We start from the raw sequence: 17,416 nt of genomic DNA on the forward strand, positions 1-17,416 counted from the left end.
GAAACTTACAGATAGATGGCTAATTTGTATGCCATTGATATGTTTAGTGCTAAGGTAAATAAACACTTTTTTCGAGTCTTTTCATTAGTTTTGTTTTTCCTGTAAATTATTCAATAAATACCGTATCGTGCCATTCATACCGAGGTATTATCGTACCGTGAAATTCTGATACCGTTACATCCCTACTATATACACATACATTACCTGACAAAAGTCTTGTCTTCGATCCCAGCAAATAATCCCAACAAATAATAACTCGACTTCTAGTTGATCATTTGGAAAAGTGGCAGAAGGTAGATTTTTCTGATGACTCATCTGTTGAACTGCATGGTAATTTCAACAGCTTGAGGTATCAAGACATTTGTGCTGCCCATAAATCAGAGGAGAGGGCAAATTCTTCATCAGGATAGCGCTCCTTCTCATACTTCAGCCTCCACATCAAAGTTCCTGAAAGCAAAGGTGGTCAAGGTGCTCTAGGATTGGCCAGCCCAATCACCAGAGATGAACATTAAGTATTTCTGGGGTCAGATGAAGGAGAAGTCATTGAAGATGAATCCAAAGTCAGATCTTACTGTCCTATTAAAATAAAAAATCAAGGTATGATCATATTTTATTCTGGTAAAATAAGTGTAATCTAGAGACCTTTGTCTTTCATATAAACCACTTCTGATACCTAATGATCAACTAGAAGTCAAGTTATTATTTGTTGTTCCTAAAACTTGGATGGGCGAAAAGACTTTTGTCAGGTTGTGTATATATCTTCATATGTACATTTATAGAGACTATTTATTATAGATTATGTGTGTGTTACTAAAGAACACTGAATAATGCAACAATAGACAAAAAAAACTTACAGTACGAGTAGTTAGCAACAATTGTTTTGAACAAAATTTCACAATCTTTTTTGGAAACACACCATTTGGTTTTTCCTCTTTTGTCAGATTCAAACACAATTCTATTTTTCTATATTAATTATTTAAAAAAAATACTTAGTTAATCATATTTATTTTATATCCAAGTATCATGTTTTAGCTTTTGCAAAAATATGACTGAAATTCTTTATAGGACTATGGCTTTGGCATTTCATCTTAAAATATATAAAACATGTAAAATACAAAATGTTCTTAAGGTCTTAAAAGACGATTGTCTTGAATATTTAGTTTGCTAGAGGTCATTCAGCATAATAGGATCAAGATGATGCTTTAAAATCATAACAAATCCTAAAGTCATTTCTCAATCTATAATATTATTCAAAGCCAACCAGAATACTGCAGTAAAGTGAGTTTATTGCTATTAAATATCCGTATTAAAAGGTAGAAATATGTCTGAATGACACCCTGCAATATAAGCTAAAGCAGAAAGAAAATCCATGTAACTCCATTAAAATATTAAGCTACACTAACGTAAATATTAAGCAACACAAATGTTTTCAACCCTAATAATAATAATAATAAAATAATATAATAATATAATCACCTACTGCACATTTCAACAAAGAAATAGCAGCTTTTGAGTCTTTTTTTTCAGAAACATTATAAATCTGTACCAACCCCAAACTTAACAATAATAGAAAGCATTACTGCAACATAATATCATAGTATAATGCTCTTTATACAATTTTTATACACCCACTCTTTAATGCATCCAGTTATTTTTCCACTTGAATGGGAGTTTACATTTTTTTCAAACAAATCTCTGCAGGAAGGGAAACTTTTTCATTACAGCGTCGGTGATAATTCTAAAAATGTACTTCAGATATTACTGACTAATCCGGACGCTTATGAGCAATGTAGGACAGGATGGAGTCAGCAGTTTACCTGGACAATGCAGAGCAGCTCTGCTTTTCTTCTGCTCTTCATCTGTAATGCATACAGAGCGCTGAGGTTTTGGCCTTCCAGTTAATATTCCTTCCCTTTCCTCTCTTCTCAAGTCTGATTTAAGCCAGCTGCACATTGAGCCTCGATTTTGCCACCTAAGACAAATTTAGGATTGAAGAAAACATTTTTTTTTTCTTCTCGAAGCGGTGTTATGACAAGCCCACCGACAGCTGATTAATTGCCTTCGCCATGAATATCAGGCCTCCGAAGTTCTCAGTGTAGTTTATAAGATTTGGTCAGCAGTCTTGAAGCTTGACTTCACTTTTGACAGCTATAACCAATACAAACACCGTGATGTGTGACCGTATATACATTCAGATAAATAGAAAAATTAATTGGTAAATAAATATTTGAGTACTGAAGACTTCTCATCCATCAAACTAGTACTTTTGCAACTATATAAAGGAAAAGTCCATGACTTTTCTATTTCTATTTGGATGTGATCCAAGAGCTGTGAAGTGACGATGCCAACAATAGAGGACTTCTAGAAGTATCTATAATCCTGGACCAGGCCACATCCTGAGCACATGCTGTGGCAGTCATTCAGGAATGGAGATTATGAGACTGATTCCTGAAAGAAGAAAGAAGAAAAGTGTCTGCATTGATCTTGTGGGCCAATCTGAACACCTGCTGGTGACCTACTCACACCTGCAGCCTCGCCATGATGGACGTCCAGCATTCTCCAGCCACCAGCACCTAGACTACAGCTCTGCACAAAGGAAACATGGTCATACCCCAACTGAGCCTGGTTTCTCTCGAAGTTTTTTCCCTTCACTTTCGTCAATTGGTGAAGTTTGTTGAAGCCGGCTTGCTTGGCTTGGGACTTGTGGAGCTGCATATCGATGGATTTGCTCTTCAGTGTTTAGACTTTCAGCATTGAAAATTAAACCACACTGAACTAAACTTCAACTCTTAAAACTTTCAATACACTAAAACTTCTATTTTAAGCTGCTTTGACAATTAACATTGTTAAAGCGCTATAGAAATAAACATTTTTTGTTATTAAACCTTTTCTTGCTTTTGACCCTGGATTACAGCACCAATCATAATTGTCAATTTTCTTAAATTGAGATTCACGCAACATCTGAAAGATGCTTAAATAAGCTTTTTATGAATGCACAAATAGTTGAAGCAGCAGAATATTTAGCAGAGATACAACTATTTGTCAAAAAAAATAAGAAGCAGATAAGACAGTTAGCATTCAGCTCTCATTATGGCTGGAACTCAATAAACAATAAATGTTTTTCTTAGGGGTATGTAAAATAATCTTGTTTTCAGTTTGCGATGAGATTATTTGGCTTGCCCCATTGGAAAATTATTTTGCTCTTTTTAACTTAGCTCACTGAATTGTCAATGTGAAATGTGAAGACCCTTAAAGCAGTCTTAATGAAGTGCTTAGCAATGCATATCAAAAACTTGATACATTAACAACTGGACAGATTTACAAAAAGCCTTCATAGAACATGAGCTTTACTTAATCTATTGATAACTGATTTTTACATATATAAAAAAAACATATTACCATTAACATAAACATATTGCATAAAACAGGTACAAAAGAATATATCTGTGCAGCATAGAATGTTTTTGTGGTCTACAGTACGTTCACAGATCTAAATAAACAAACTGAGACTCAAAATTTAAATATACTGAATTTTTACCTATTTTTTTTGCGCTTTTGCATTAATTACTTAAAATTAGTATTAGTAATAATAATCAATTTAACTTTTTTTTTACAAGAGTTTTAAAACGTACCTTTATATAATATTTTAAATATAACTGAGTTATTAATAAATGCTAAAAAAAACACATTAACATAATAAATACATACTAAATAAAGTAGACCAACAGCTTTAAGCATTTTAAGTTACAGTTTTAATTTTATTTACTTATATTTATGCTAGATAGATAAATAGATCGATTGATAGATGAACAGACAGACGTCATCACTAATTTATTACCTGGAGTATACATACACTTATTCTTACACACATTGCTGAGTCTTGTTTTGCTGTAACACTGCAAAGCGTATTTTTGTCTAGTCTTTCCGTGTTTTGATCCTTGCCTTGTTTTCCTATTATTAATTCTTTGCCATCTATCCTGACCATTTGCCTGTTTTTGACCACGTGCTTAGAATTACCCTCATGCTCCAGTTTGTGCCCTCTTGTTTGACTGCTTTTTTTAATAAACTGCACTTGGATCCCCATCTCGAAAAAAGAGAAAATATCCAATGAGCAGCAGTTCTGTGGGCACAAATGTCTTGTTGATGCCAGAGGAGAATGGCCAAACTGGTTCCTACTGATAGAAAGGCAGCATTAACTCAAATAACCACTCGTTACAACTGAGGTCTGCAGAAGATCCTTTCTAAACGCACAACACATCCAACCTTGAGGCGGATGGGCTACAGCAGCAGAAGACCACACTGAGTGCCACTCCTGTCAGCTAAGAACAGTAAACTGAGGCTACAATTCACACAGGCTCACCAAAACTGGACAATAGAAGATTGGAAAAATGTTGCCTGGTCTAATGAGTCTCGATTTCTGCTACAACATTTGGATGGTAGGGTCAGAATTTGACGCCAACAACATTAAAGCATGGATCCATCCTGCCTTTAACCAATGGTTCAGGCTGGTGGTGGTGGTGTAATGGTGTTGGGGATATTTTCTTGGCACACTTTGGGACCATTAGTAGCAACTGAGCATTGTGTCAACACCACAACCTACCTGAGTACTGTTGCTGACCATGTCCTTCCCTTTACGACCACAATGTACCCATCTTCTGATGGCTACCTCGAGCAGGATAACTCATCATGTCAAAGCGTGGATCATCTCAGACTGGTTTCTTGAACATGACAATAAGTTTACTGTACTCAAATGGCCTCCACAGTCACCAGATCGCAAACCAATAGAGCACCTTTGGGATGTGGTGGAACAGGAGATTCACATCATGGAATATTTCCAGTACCCTGTTGAATCTATGCCACGATAGATAGATAGATAGATAGATAGATAGATAGATAGATAGATAGATAGATAGATAGATAGATAGATAGATAGATAGATAGATAGATAGATAGATAGATAGATAGATAGATATTAAATCAAAAAGCATTTTCTCGACAAGTTTAAAAATGGTCTTGTTTTTAGAAATAATACATCAAAATTATGTGTGTTTTTCTTTAAAAAATAAATCTAAATAATCTTGCATTGCAGCAAGATAAGTAATCATGTCTAAAACAGAAAACAAGAATGTTTTACTTACCCTTTAGAAAAGCTTTTTTTGCAGTGTATTTCAGCCATGTTGAGAGCTGAATGCTAATTTGCTTATCTGCTACATATCATTATTTTCCAAAAAGATCTCAGCAGTTCCCTCTTAGACCAGCGATGCAGTCTTTTATTGTTATTTCTTTTCCAGGCAAACCATTGCTTAGAGGTTTTGATTAAACTTTGCTTGTCAATTAGAACGCAACAACATGAAATGACTAGTAAACCCTCCAGGCTATGCAACAAAACACACAAGAAACACAGATGTCGCAGTCATGATATATAACAGGATCTCATTCAGGTCATGTTGCTTGATCTGACAAACAAGAAAAAAAAAATTACAGACTAAAAATCAATAAAAATCAGCTCCAAGTGGCATGCAATATGATTTTACGTGATTAAGCGTGTCGTTCGTATTGTTTTTGGTCCCCTTTCGGGGTCGTCACATTGGTAATTATTAACAATATGCAATTACTTTGGCTTCTTTTTCCTTGATTGCCGGAACGGAGAGCCAGATATCAATGCGGTCGAGTAAATAAATTCAAGATGAAGTGGCGCAGTAATTGAAAGCAGTTTATCACAGCTCTAAGATTTCCTTGTCTGAGTGAGTTCTGTTGAGCTTTGATCCGCACAATTAGCATTGAGATGTGTCTTCTTTAAAGTGCAGCCAGCGACGTGTGGCTTTCTGAAGCTCATCCACGACTCACGGTTAAAGCCATGGTTCATTGGAAAAAATTCAATCTCTGTCATCGTTTACTCTTTACTTGTTCAGAACTTATTTGAGCTGCTTTCTTCCGCTGAACACAAAAGATTTTTGAAGAGTGCTGGTTGATGGTATTCATTAGTGTGGGGTGTAATTAGCTGCTAAGTTACTGTAATTAAATTAGTTTTCTGTTGGAAATCATTACTTTTTTTTAGATAATTTAATTAGTTATAACATACTTCCCTAAAACCCCTTTAATGTCACCCCCAGGTTTTGAACATTGACATGATCAACTTAAATGATTAGCAATCTTCAATGCTTTGGTGCACACATTTTTTTAAATAATAATTTTAGGGGGTTTTCACCTTTTTATTGGGATAGGATAGCAAAGGACAGACAGGAAAGCATTGGGAGCAGAGAGAGAGGAAGGGTCGGCATAGGGCAGGGGTGGCTAACCCTGTTTCTGGAGAGCCACCTTCCTGCAGATTTTAGTTGCAACCCATATCAAACACACCTGCCTGTAATTATCACGTGTTCAGGTCCTAATTAATTGGTTCAGGTGTGTTTAATATGGGTAGCAACTGAAATCTGCCAGACGGTGGCTCTCCAGGAACAGGGTTTGCCTCCCCTGGCATAGAGCCTCGAGCTGGGTATCTTACTCAGGTCTCCGTGAGCACCATGGTGCTATATGTCAACGTACTTAAAAGTAACACCCCATCTATGCAATAGTATCTGGATGCAGCCTTTATGATGCAAGCTGAGATTGCATCACTCAGCGATGCAATGTCAGACACAATGCACTCAATGGAGCGAGTGACATCACTGTGATGGGTAGGGTTAGGTGAGCGCATTAAAAAGCATCGGATGCAGCTCAGATTGCACTGCACTAGGTCTGCAATCACACCCCTCTTGACCTAACTAAGCTATTTATGACTACATAGTGCACAGAATTAAACTTGGTCTTATTTTAAAAAAGACAGATGTCAGATTTTAGCTGAAGTGAAAACAGTTGGAAAACGATAAACGTTTAATATAATACATTAAATTTGTATTTTACAAAACATATTTTAGGCTATTAATGACAGAAAATTAAAGCTTAATATCTCTACAAATTATATTCTAAATTTGAATTTGACGTCTCAAAAATGAGCTTTTAGTAAGAGTTTGTTTGGCTGCAGTACCAAACATGACCACTGGATGATATTCAGTTTTTATTGAGGACCCTACAAAGACACCCTCTGTGTTTTTTGCGGAATGTAAACTGTAATTTTTCATACTTTTTACAATATTTATAAAGACGAAATGACATTCTAAGGTTTGGTGGTGTTTGAGTTGAATTTGAACACTGAACTGAGCTAAACTGAACTAAACTTAGACTCTAAAACTGAACTACACTGTTTCAATGTACTATGATCTTTTATGTGAAGCTGCTTTGACACAATCTACATTGTAAAAGCGCTATGCAAATAAAGGTGAATTGAATTGAGTCTCTAAAAAAACAAAAATGTACATGTGGACTGCTGTAGCAAAGTAATTTGTGACTCTGATGAGTAGCTTTGTTGCAGATTAATAAATAACTGCTGCTCTGTTAACTCTCTCAAAGATCATCACCAGAAATGGAAAATAGACATTACGTTTTTAAAAATGATATTTGGCATGATTGTTTTATGTTTACTACAATATTGGTGGTTTAAATATGTGACAGTAAATGATCAAACCGGTTGTACTGACAGAAACTGTTTTTTAATCTATTACTCTTCCTACGCAACAAAACAATCTGTGGTAAAATATGCATTCAGAATAAAAGTGAAATGTAAAATTACATGTAAAATGGAAAAAAAGGAAATAAAATCAGTAAAAATATGGTATATGAAATGTCATTCATTTAAAACATTTTGAGATATAGGCTAAATGTTTAACATGTAACATTTTTTTTTTTTTTAAGTTAAAATAAAATTTGTGTTGAGAACACAATGCAAAAAAAGTTTTTTGGTGGGGTAGTTAACGGGTTATTGCGTCCTTTGCATCATTTAAACATAACATATTAGAAAACATGTAATACATTTTGTTTTGTTTTGTTTTTTTTTTTTTGCATTTTTTATACAATCAGTCAACTGAGGAATTGATGTGATTATTATTATTATTAATATTATTATTATTATTTATTATTATTATTATTATTATTATTATTATTATTATTATTATTATTATTATTATTATTTTGAAAATTGTAAAAATTTACTCATAGTACTTGTTCCAAACCTGTTTTGAGTTTTTTCTAGTCAACACTAAGGATAGATATACGGAATAATGATGGGGGAAAAAGCCATTGACTTCCATAGTATTTTTTCATACCACAAATGCCAGTGACTGCTTTTTCCCCCAACATTCTTTAAAATATCTCATCTTACTTCAAGAAAAGGAAATTCAGAGCCAAGTGTGAGAAAAGGAAGTAATTTTTGTAGTAACTATCCCTTTAAGAGACTAAGTAAAGACCTGATTATTTTAAAAGCTGCAATGGTCGTCTCTCAAAGGGCCGTGTGTTGTCTTATTTTCCATTCAAAGCGAGAAACTATTGATAACTGAAGAAAGAACACAGAGTCAGATATCATTATCTCAAAATAAGCCTTCGTTGTAAGGTTTTACTTGGTGGTAATGGACAGTACATTATGGCTGTACGTTATGCAAGTAATGCATAAAAGTAAACAATCATGAAATATTGATTTGATTTCACATCCATGTAGGAAATTGGTTGCCAGGGACAACACAAACCCAGCTTCAGCGCAAAATGCTGCAAGACTAATTTAAAATCAATCATTCTGGAAAGTACATATTTAATGGACATGTATAATGTGTATTCATACTTTTTTTTTTTAAAGAGAGCTGTATTTATGGCAAAATAAATCTGAAATAAGGTGACACCTTACAAAAGGTCCATTTAAAGTTATATAATGCATTAACAACATTAAAATCACAGTACAGTTTGTTATCACAAATGTTAATGCTAGTTAATACAAGTGCTGTATATAGGTTTATTAAATAAAATACTAAAGATAATTTGATTACTTCACAATATTTTCTAAAATTAAAAACTACTTAAAAAGTAATAGCTAGCTAGCTAGCTGGGTTATAAAAAAACATTACTGGAAAGTGTAAAAAAAGGATTAAGATTATCAAATATGGATTATTTTTAAGATTTAAACAATTTTGAACACACCACTATTTCTGTATTTATGTATTAAATAACTCTTAATTAAGCAAGTATTAATTGCAAAATCAAATGTTTTGCATAAATTATAATAATTATAAAATGCATTGTTGGAAATAGAATAAATTATTCTTTTATAATTGTAATCATAATAATAATAATAATACTGCATCTCAAGTATAATATAATTAAGCAAGTATTAATTTTCCGACTAAATGTTTTGCATGATTCTAATAATTAGAACTATAATAATAAAATACATAATTTAAAATTATAATAAATTAATATTACTACTAATACTACTGCATCTTAAGTATAATATAATTATTAGACAAGCATTAATAACAAATGAAATGTTGTGCATGATCATTATAAAATATGAAATACATTGTTTTGAAATAAAATACTTCTACTGCATCTCAAGTGCAACAACAATTAATTTGACAATCAAACAACAAAATTAGTTCAATAAAATGCAAGTCAGAAACAAAGCTTATTTACTCTATATAACTCTAGTTTTCACCAATTATTCATGTGTTTAATTCAAGAAAAGTCTTAATAAAAATCACTATTTTTGAAACATTGTACTGTCATCTCAAGTATAGGATATGAATTCAGTTCAAAGTAATAAATAAACATCAAATAAACAGTAAAATGTCTAAATATTGTTCAGGGGCCTGTTTCAGAAAGGAGGTTAACTAAAAACTCAGAGTATTTTAACCCTGAAATGAGAGAAACTCTGGGTTTTCCGTTTCAAAATGGCAGGTTTGTTAAACTCGAGAAATCAGGGTAAGTCAAGCCTGTTTCTGAAAGAGAGTTAACTTTAACTCAGAGTCAGTTACTGTGGTAACTTACTCTGTGAATCTAACCTGGTCAGAAGCATGTTTTATTCTCTAAACTCAGAGTTTCTGTCGGTCTCCTCCCCTTTTTTTAAAGATGAAGCGGTATTTCTCGTCTTAGCCTTACGTTTCCACCCACCTATTTTAATGCTCATTTTGGATACGTGCATAAAAACGATTGATAGAAACGTCATGATGCACTTAACTTTTTAAAATATGCATAAAAAACGCACATAACTGAGTAGGATAAACTTTTATTCGATAGAAAATGTGCGCATAAACTACGATGGAAACACTTTTACTGAACAAATTACAGTATGTACATTAAAAGATTAAAAGATCATGATCATATGATAATGAAAATGTGTGTAATTGGAGGCTGAGAACACTGTAACATGTCTTAAATATTGTTTTAGTCATTCTAAAATGCCTTAACTGTTTCAGTATTAGTGTATATTATTAATTACCTCCGAACGTCTGGTGCGTGTCAAGAGTCTCCGCGTCTCATGGCTTTAGACGCCCCCACGTGTTCATTGTGTTTCAGCTTTGTCTTCTGACATCGAGGCGCAAGTACATTAATTAGGCTAAATAAAGAATTAATTGACGCAGCTTCTTCTACCACAGTAAATTCTGTTTTTACTGTTGATATTTGGTGCCAGTTAAATCAGGAAGTGACAATTTTTTTCTCTTTCACTCGTTGGATGGAATTTTATTCGCATCTTTTATGCAATATTCCAGTTTTGCACATAAATTTATGTAATATATTTGGATGGAAACATAGCTATTGCCTACATTTTAGTCACACACAGAAGAACTGTACTAGAATGGCTTATGCTTTTTTAATAAATAATTAAATTGAATTCACCTTCGATATGCACTGTAACTAGATTAATGGGATTATTATTCTTTCTAAAAATTATTTTTAGTACTGCTTACCTTCTAAATGTTATATTAACCTCTATCACTTGATCAATAAAAAAGGCAGACACACAAGTGCACTGTTAAATCATTTAAAACTAATAAATGTATAAAAGAAAGTTTAGAAAAAAATATATAAACGTCACAAATTACATTACTTATTTTATTATACTTAAATATTTAAATACTTAAAAAGTTAAATTAGGCATTATCTTGAGCAGCTGTTTTCCCAAGCTAACTGGTTGATGGCTGCTTCTTTTCAAATATATACACTCATATTTGCTATAACTTTGCATGAGAACATCAAGTTCAGCTGGAGAAAGAAATGGTGATCTCTTTTATAAGATATTGCCATAGTCACTCGTAATGTCTGCGCTCCACTGATAATGCCTTTTTATAGTCACGGTGCGCGCGCTTAACTCTGAGTTGGTCTACTCGAAGTTGATTGACCCAACTCAGATCAGCTGTTCTGAAACCGAAAACTCTGAGTTTTTAATCTCTCGGTAAATCAACTCAGAGTTCAAGTTTAAACTCTGAGTTGTTTGAACCTCCTTACTGAAACAGGCCCCAGGTCTAAAAAAATGTTATGAATTTCTGGATGACACTGTTGCAGCTGTTGAAAACGTAGACATTGAGTACACTGAAACAAAACAAAACAAAAGAAGATGGAAAAGCATGTTTAAAAAAACATCCCATCAACAGGTCATTTAAACCAAAACTGCTAGTAGTGTATAATCGAATGAACTCCAGACACTGAGCAACTCCAGAAGACACTAAACATGATAAAAAATCAGCTACAGAGTAAATAAAACTGGCAAACAGTGAAAACATACAACCTTATCAATTATTCAAGCTTGGGTTTGATTATTGCTTCTCTTCCCTCGGCTGTAGAGCTGCGTCTGCAATATAAAAGCAGCAAAAGTGTTAAGTAGCTTCACTATTGCCAGCTGAGTCCCCGGCACGGGTTCATGCACGCACACACACATATCCCAGAGAAAACTTGAGGAAAACTCACCATAGCAGCCAGAGTCACGTTATCAGCCATGACAGCAGCGTAACTCCACATTTCTGGCTCTATTGTGTTCTCGGCCATGCGTTCACTCAAAGCACGCCAGATGTCTGATTTTCTGCTAGTCTGGTTATGGAGCTGAACATCTGTGAACAACAAACAAAACATGCAGACACTGTGTTCTCAAAAATGATCTCAAACCAGTGTTATTTTAGAAACGCTATTGCTTTGAATACTTTGAACTAGTTTTGTCTTACATAAACATTTACGGCTGTATTTTAAGAAGCCCCTATTTTGCATTTAAAAAGGACGTATTTTGGTTTTAGGGGTCTCCAACAACAGGCTGATATGCGTGTAATGTCAAAACACACTTTAACTGTCGTATAATATGCATTTGTTTTTACCTAATTATCCTAATGACTCCCATTTGAATCGTTCAGCGATTCATTTGTTCCCAAACCCCTCCTTAGCGCAAAGCTAATCTGTGCTGATTGGTCTGATGACCCAGTCTGTTGCGATTGGTCGACAGCGTTTAGCACAAGAGATGAGAGAAAAGTCCACCACGGCTATGAAATAGCAGCCAGAGAGTATATGAGAGCCCAACGCTGGAATGCAATGAATGAATGCAGTTAAACACCAGCATATTGCTCTACTATTAAACCTAACCGCAATTAATAGCAACACACATTCAATATTCATCCACACAGTTGCAAAAGTTGAACTATTTTGAAAAGTAGCTGCGCCACGCGTGTGTGGGAACGGCTGATGTTGGCCTTAGCAAAGGTGTCGGTGACATCTCCTCACTTTCGTCGGTGATAATCCCCCGTACGTGCAATCACAACCCCATCTCTTGTTTTCACTTTCAGTTTGAGGGCGGCATGGTCATCTTTTGCCTATAGCACCAGTTCAGTTTGCTCCGGCCCTGCCCGCAGCCGAATCTCTGTCAGTGATCGTCATCTTCGCGTCATGATCAGTCCCGTGATCCCCCGCGCCACCTCTAGTGTGTGGAGGGAAAGCGCGTGCACATTTTAACGGAACTGTAAGTACATATTTGGAGATGTACCGTATCCCAACTCAACTCGATTCGTTTATTCGACTCGGAGTCTAATATTTCGCTAAAGAATCAATAGTTTTTAACATTTACATTTTACATTTACATTTAGTCATTTAGCAGACGCTTTTATCCAAAGCGACTTACAAATGAGGACAAGGAAGCAATTTACACAACTAAGAGCAACAATGAATAAGTACTAAAGGCAAGTTTCAGGTCTGTAAAGTCTAAGAAGGGAAGTGTTAGTAGTTTTTTTTTTTTTTTTTTTTTTTTTTTTTGTACAGTTAGTGTGATATTCAAAGAGGCAATTGCAGATTAGGAAGTGAAGTGGAGACTAAATAGTTGAGTTTTTAGTCGTTTCTTGAAAATAGCGAGTGACTCTGCTGTTCTGATGCAGTTAGGGAGTTCATTCCACCAACTGGGCAGATTGAGCGTGAGCGTTCGCGAAAGTGATTTTTTCCCTCTTTGGGATGGAACCACGAGGCGACGTTCATTCACAGAACGCAAGTTTCTGGAGGGCACATAGATCTGCAGAAGTGAGTGCAGATAAGAAGGTGCTAGCTTAACATGCTGCACTTTCAGATTTAAACCTCAGCTGGATGTTTTCAGGGCGACGCAGTAGGTAGTGCTGTCGCCTCACAGCAAGAAGGTCGCTGGTTTGAACCTCGGCTCGGCACAGTTGGCATTTTTGTGTGGAGTTTGCATGTTCCCCCTGCATTCACGTGGGCTTCCTCCGGATGCTCCGTTATCCCCCACAGTGCAAAGACATGTGGTATAGGTGAATTGGGTAGGCTGAATTGTCCGTAGTGTACGAGTGTGTGTGTGGATGCTTCCCAGAGATGGGTTGTGGCTGGAAGGGCATCCGCTGCATAAAATCGTGCTGGATAAGTTGGTGGTTCATTCCGCTGTGGCAACCCCGGATTAATAAAGGGACTAAGCTGACAAGAAAATGAATGAATGAATGGATGTTTTCATTTCCTTAGAGCTGTGTTACACACTGCATGGAAGCTTATTTTCAAAAACCCATAATAGGGGCTCTTTAACGATCTAGGCACATAGTCTAAAACACATGGTGCAAAAGCATTAAGTGCGTGTCTGAATTCACTTGCTGTTTTAGGATGGAAAATACGCCCCAGCACATGGTCTAACAGGGTTGTGCTTATTCTCTTAATAAGTTAAGTACAGTGTTACATTTTAACATGAATCTTTTGAAGATCTAAAAACATCCAATAAAATTATGTTCAAATCAACAAACTACATCGACTTAGAGAAACAAAATGTGTAACTTTAATGGGTGTGTTTTGAGCATAATGTGCATTTAACAAATTAGAGTTTAATCTCCCATTTCCTTTAAAAGTCAGTTCCATCACACCATGGCACATTTGCTATTTACATGGTGGACTTTGTAAGTGAAAAAACTGACCACTTCACATCTGCAGCACGAGGCTCCGCCGTTCAACCTCTTTACTTTACTTTTATTCTTTACTTTACTCCTTTGCTTTTGTGGATAAGGAAATGGTGGAAACTCACTCCACTAAAGACATCCTTTAGCCTACATTTTAATTTTTGTTTGTTAAGTGCAAAGATTTGTTTCAAAACTTATTGCTAAATTAACAATAATAGCGAAGTGTGGTAAAAAATAAAATAAAATAAGTTATATCCAAACACACGTCTTAATCTTATGTCCCTTATGATGAGGCATGCATCTCCAAAACAGGTGGACAAATCTAAACTGTATTTTTTTTTTTTTATTAAAACAAATATAAAAATGCATATAAAAATAATAACACTATACAAATTGTGTAGGATAAACTGAAAATGCCCCCGGAGATGAGGCATGGAGGCTGTGTTTTTTTTATATATATATATTTTAATCCTTTAATTGTTTTCATATGTAAAGATATTTGTGTATTGCTGCACATCCTGTGTGTATTAAGCAATGTGAAAGTGTTTGGACCCCCAAAGGTGCATAACTAACACACTCTGCACTAGACTTTAGACCAGCTTTTAGTTGGTTAATGGCGCAATTTATTTCAGTTCTTCAAAATAGCAACGCATCAAGAATGCGCCTTAACACATCTTTTTAGACCAGCACACCCATAAGTCCACAAAGAGGCACAAATAAGTTTGCCATTTTAACACATGGTGCAAAACGTGAAAATTACAGTTGCACTAGTCTGAAAATAGCAACAAATCGCGCCAAACATGTCTTGCGCCTTATAGCGACGGGTGTACAATATGGCCCTTGACGTTTTATTTACAAATTTACTAGTCATGTTGTAGCTTTTTTTTTAAAACTACATTAAAATGTAAACAATTAAAAATATAAATTACATGAAAATATACAAGTGCCTATTAAATTATTTCTATTATTTGATCATTTATTTTAGTTTTAGATATTTTTAAGTTTAACTAAATGAACAATTCCTTGCCAATTAGCAAAAATAAAATGTCACATTTTATTTAATTGAATGCTTAATTTAAATATAAGTTAAAGTTGTAGTCTAGTTACCTATAAACTATTCAACTTTCCACTGTTGCAATTTATTTTAATTTATTAATTAAATTATTTAATTAAGAATATATTTATTTAATTTTTTTAGATCAAATATAAAGAGTTCAGACGCAAAAAAACCTTCTCAAATGAGCCTTTTCTCAGGTTCCTATATAGGTTGAGTAATTTTACTTTTATGACATGGAAAAGGTTAAATGCATTGCCTTTAATGTGAAATAACTAAACATTTTGAAAGAAAATTTTTAGATGGCACTAAGAGGTTTTTATTTCTGAACTATCCATAAATACATTCTAGAGAAATTGACTATAAAAATGGATGATTTAACTTTTTATTGGCTTTAGAAATTAGCATGACTGTTTTTTTAACATGTTTTATTATTTTAGTGTCAGATATTTAATAAATGAAACGTCAGACGTAGACAGCTTGCTAAACATACACAATTATTCGATTTTAGATTTAGTTAACATTAACAATGCTAATTCCAGCTATTTAGTTAAAAACTGAATTACGAGGACACAGTTAAAGATAACTGATAATAAAGGTAAAACCATATCAGAATTGCATTGTGTAGCTTTGCAAATGATTAATTTTAGTTAAAGGCATATGAATTGTTGATTGATTAGGATTTCACTCATTGCTTAAGCATAAGATGTGAAGAAGGCAGTTGTTTGACATGCAATGCATGGAAGCAATAAACAATAACTCCATGAATTATAATTAAATTAAATAAAAACAGCAGCAACCGCGTGCCACTGGGGGCCTTCTGCCCCAATTTCTGCAGAATACAGAATATATAATGTGCATAGTCTGCTGATTTTCTTTATGCCTGCAGTACCTGGATGACCTGCTACATGTGCATACTGTATACAACAACATGAGTTTCTAATCCCAGTGAGAGAAGTCTCGCTCATCATTTTAACAGCTTGACTTGTTTGATCAAACTGCCAAAAGTTTGATATTTCAATATAATACAAAAGAAAAAGTGTCCTAAAGTGTCAGTTATAAAAGCTGTGCATTTTTAAGGCTTCCCTGCTAAAAAAAAAACAGGTTAAACCAGCATAGGCTGGTTGGCTGGTTTTAGCTGGTCAACCAGGCTGGTTTTAGAGGGGTTTTGGCCATTTCCAGGCTGGTTTCAGCCATTTCCAGCCAGGTCTTAGCTGGTCAGGCTGGGAGGTGACCAGCTAAAACCAGCTTGACCAGCCTAGCCAGGCTGGGAGCCCAGCCAAAACCAGCTATGTCCAGTTTAAACCAGGCTGGTCAAGCTGGTTTTAGCTGGTCTTTTTGCCAGCTAAATCCAGCTAATGTGATTGGCTGATTAGAAATTTGCGTTAACAAGCCCTAATAAAGTGGCCAGTGAATGTAATTCAGAAAACACAAAAATGACACCGCAAGCATTTCTTTTGAACCAATATGTAATATAAAACATCTAATCTGCATCCAATCTAAAGAGAAAAAAATTGCTAAAATGAAAATAATGCACATAGAAATGTGAACGGTGACAGAAATCGGGCTCCAAAATAATGATATATTACTCAATCAATAGCGTTTTATTGCAACATTTCATCTAGTTGTTTAAGCCGTCAGCAATCAGAGAAAGAAATTATTCATGCCTCATTTCGAAGCCAAACGCTGAAGCTTGCCAAGAATACCGATAAAGTGTTTCCGCGATGAGTCCAGCTGTTCTTTACAGAGTCATGCAAGTCTTCAAGCAGCCAAATTAAGAAAGCAACATACCTAACCTTCTTTAGCTGAAAGTCTGTTGGATTTATATATAAAAACGGAGGTGTTAAATTGTTGATGGTTGAAGCAAATTACGCATAAGCAACAAGTTGAATAAGATGCGGTTCAGAATAGAAAATGTAGAGTCAGTTATTTTGACAAGTACAGCATGTTTTCATGGATAAACATCTTTTGTTGGTCCCAGAACAATATAGAAACATTTTCTCAGAGGAAAAAAGAAAGAAATGCCTCTAGGTTAGAAAATCAACTGCACAAAATAAAACAAGAAGTCTGTGATATATGGATTGGAAAT

At 34.7% G+C, this 17,416-nt stretch overlaps 1 long non-coding RNA gene across 2 annotated transcripts in view; it reads right to left on the minus strand.

The window, feature by feature from the left end:
• Positions 1–3,334: 3,334 nt before the first annotated feature.
• LOC141378328 (uncharacterized) overlaps positions 3,335–17,416 on the minus strand; it is a 33,749-nt gene continuing 19,667 nt past the window's right edge. Inside the window, exons 2-5 of one of the 2 annotated variants that reach the window (XR_015512269.1) lie at positions 11,824–11,963; positions 11,645–11,707; positions 5,139–5,456; positions 3,335–4,842 (exon numbers count right to left, since the gene is read on the minus strand). This is a non-coding gene — a long non-coding RNA (uncharacterized LOC141378328). Of the gene's footprint in view, positions 4,843–5,138; positions 5,457–11,376; positions 11,449–11,644; positions 11,708–11,823; positions 11,964–17,416 lie in introns of those variants that run through there. The other variant, XR_015512270.1, reaches the window with a different exon arrangement.

Source organism: Danio rerio, chromosome 16 (genome assembly GCF_052040795.2).
Source record: "Danio rerio strain M-AB ecotype USA chromosome 16, GRCz13ab, whole genome shotgun sequence".
Taxonomy (NCBI): Eukaryota; Metazoa; Chordata; class Actinopteri; order Cypriniformes; family Danionidae; genus Danio; species Danio rerio.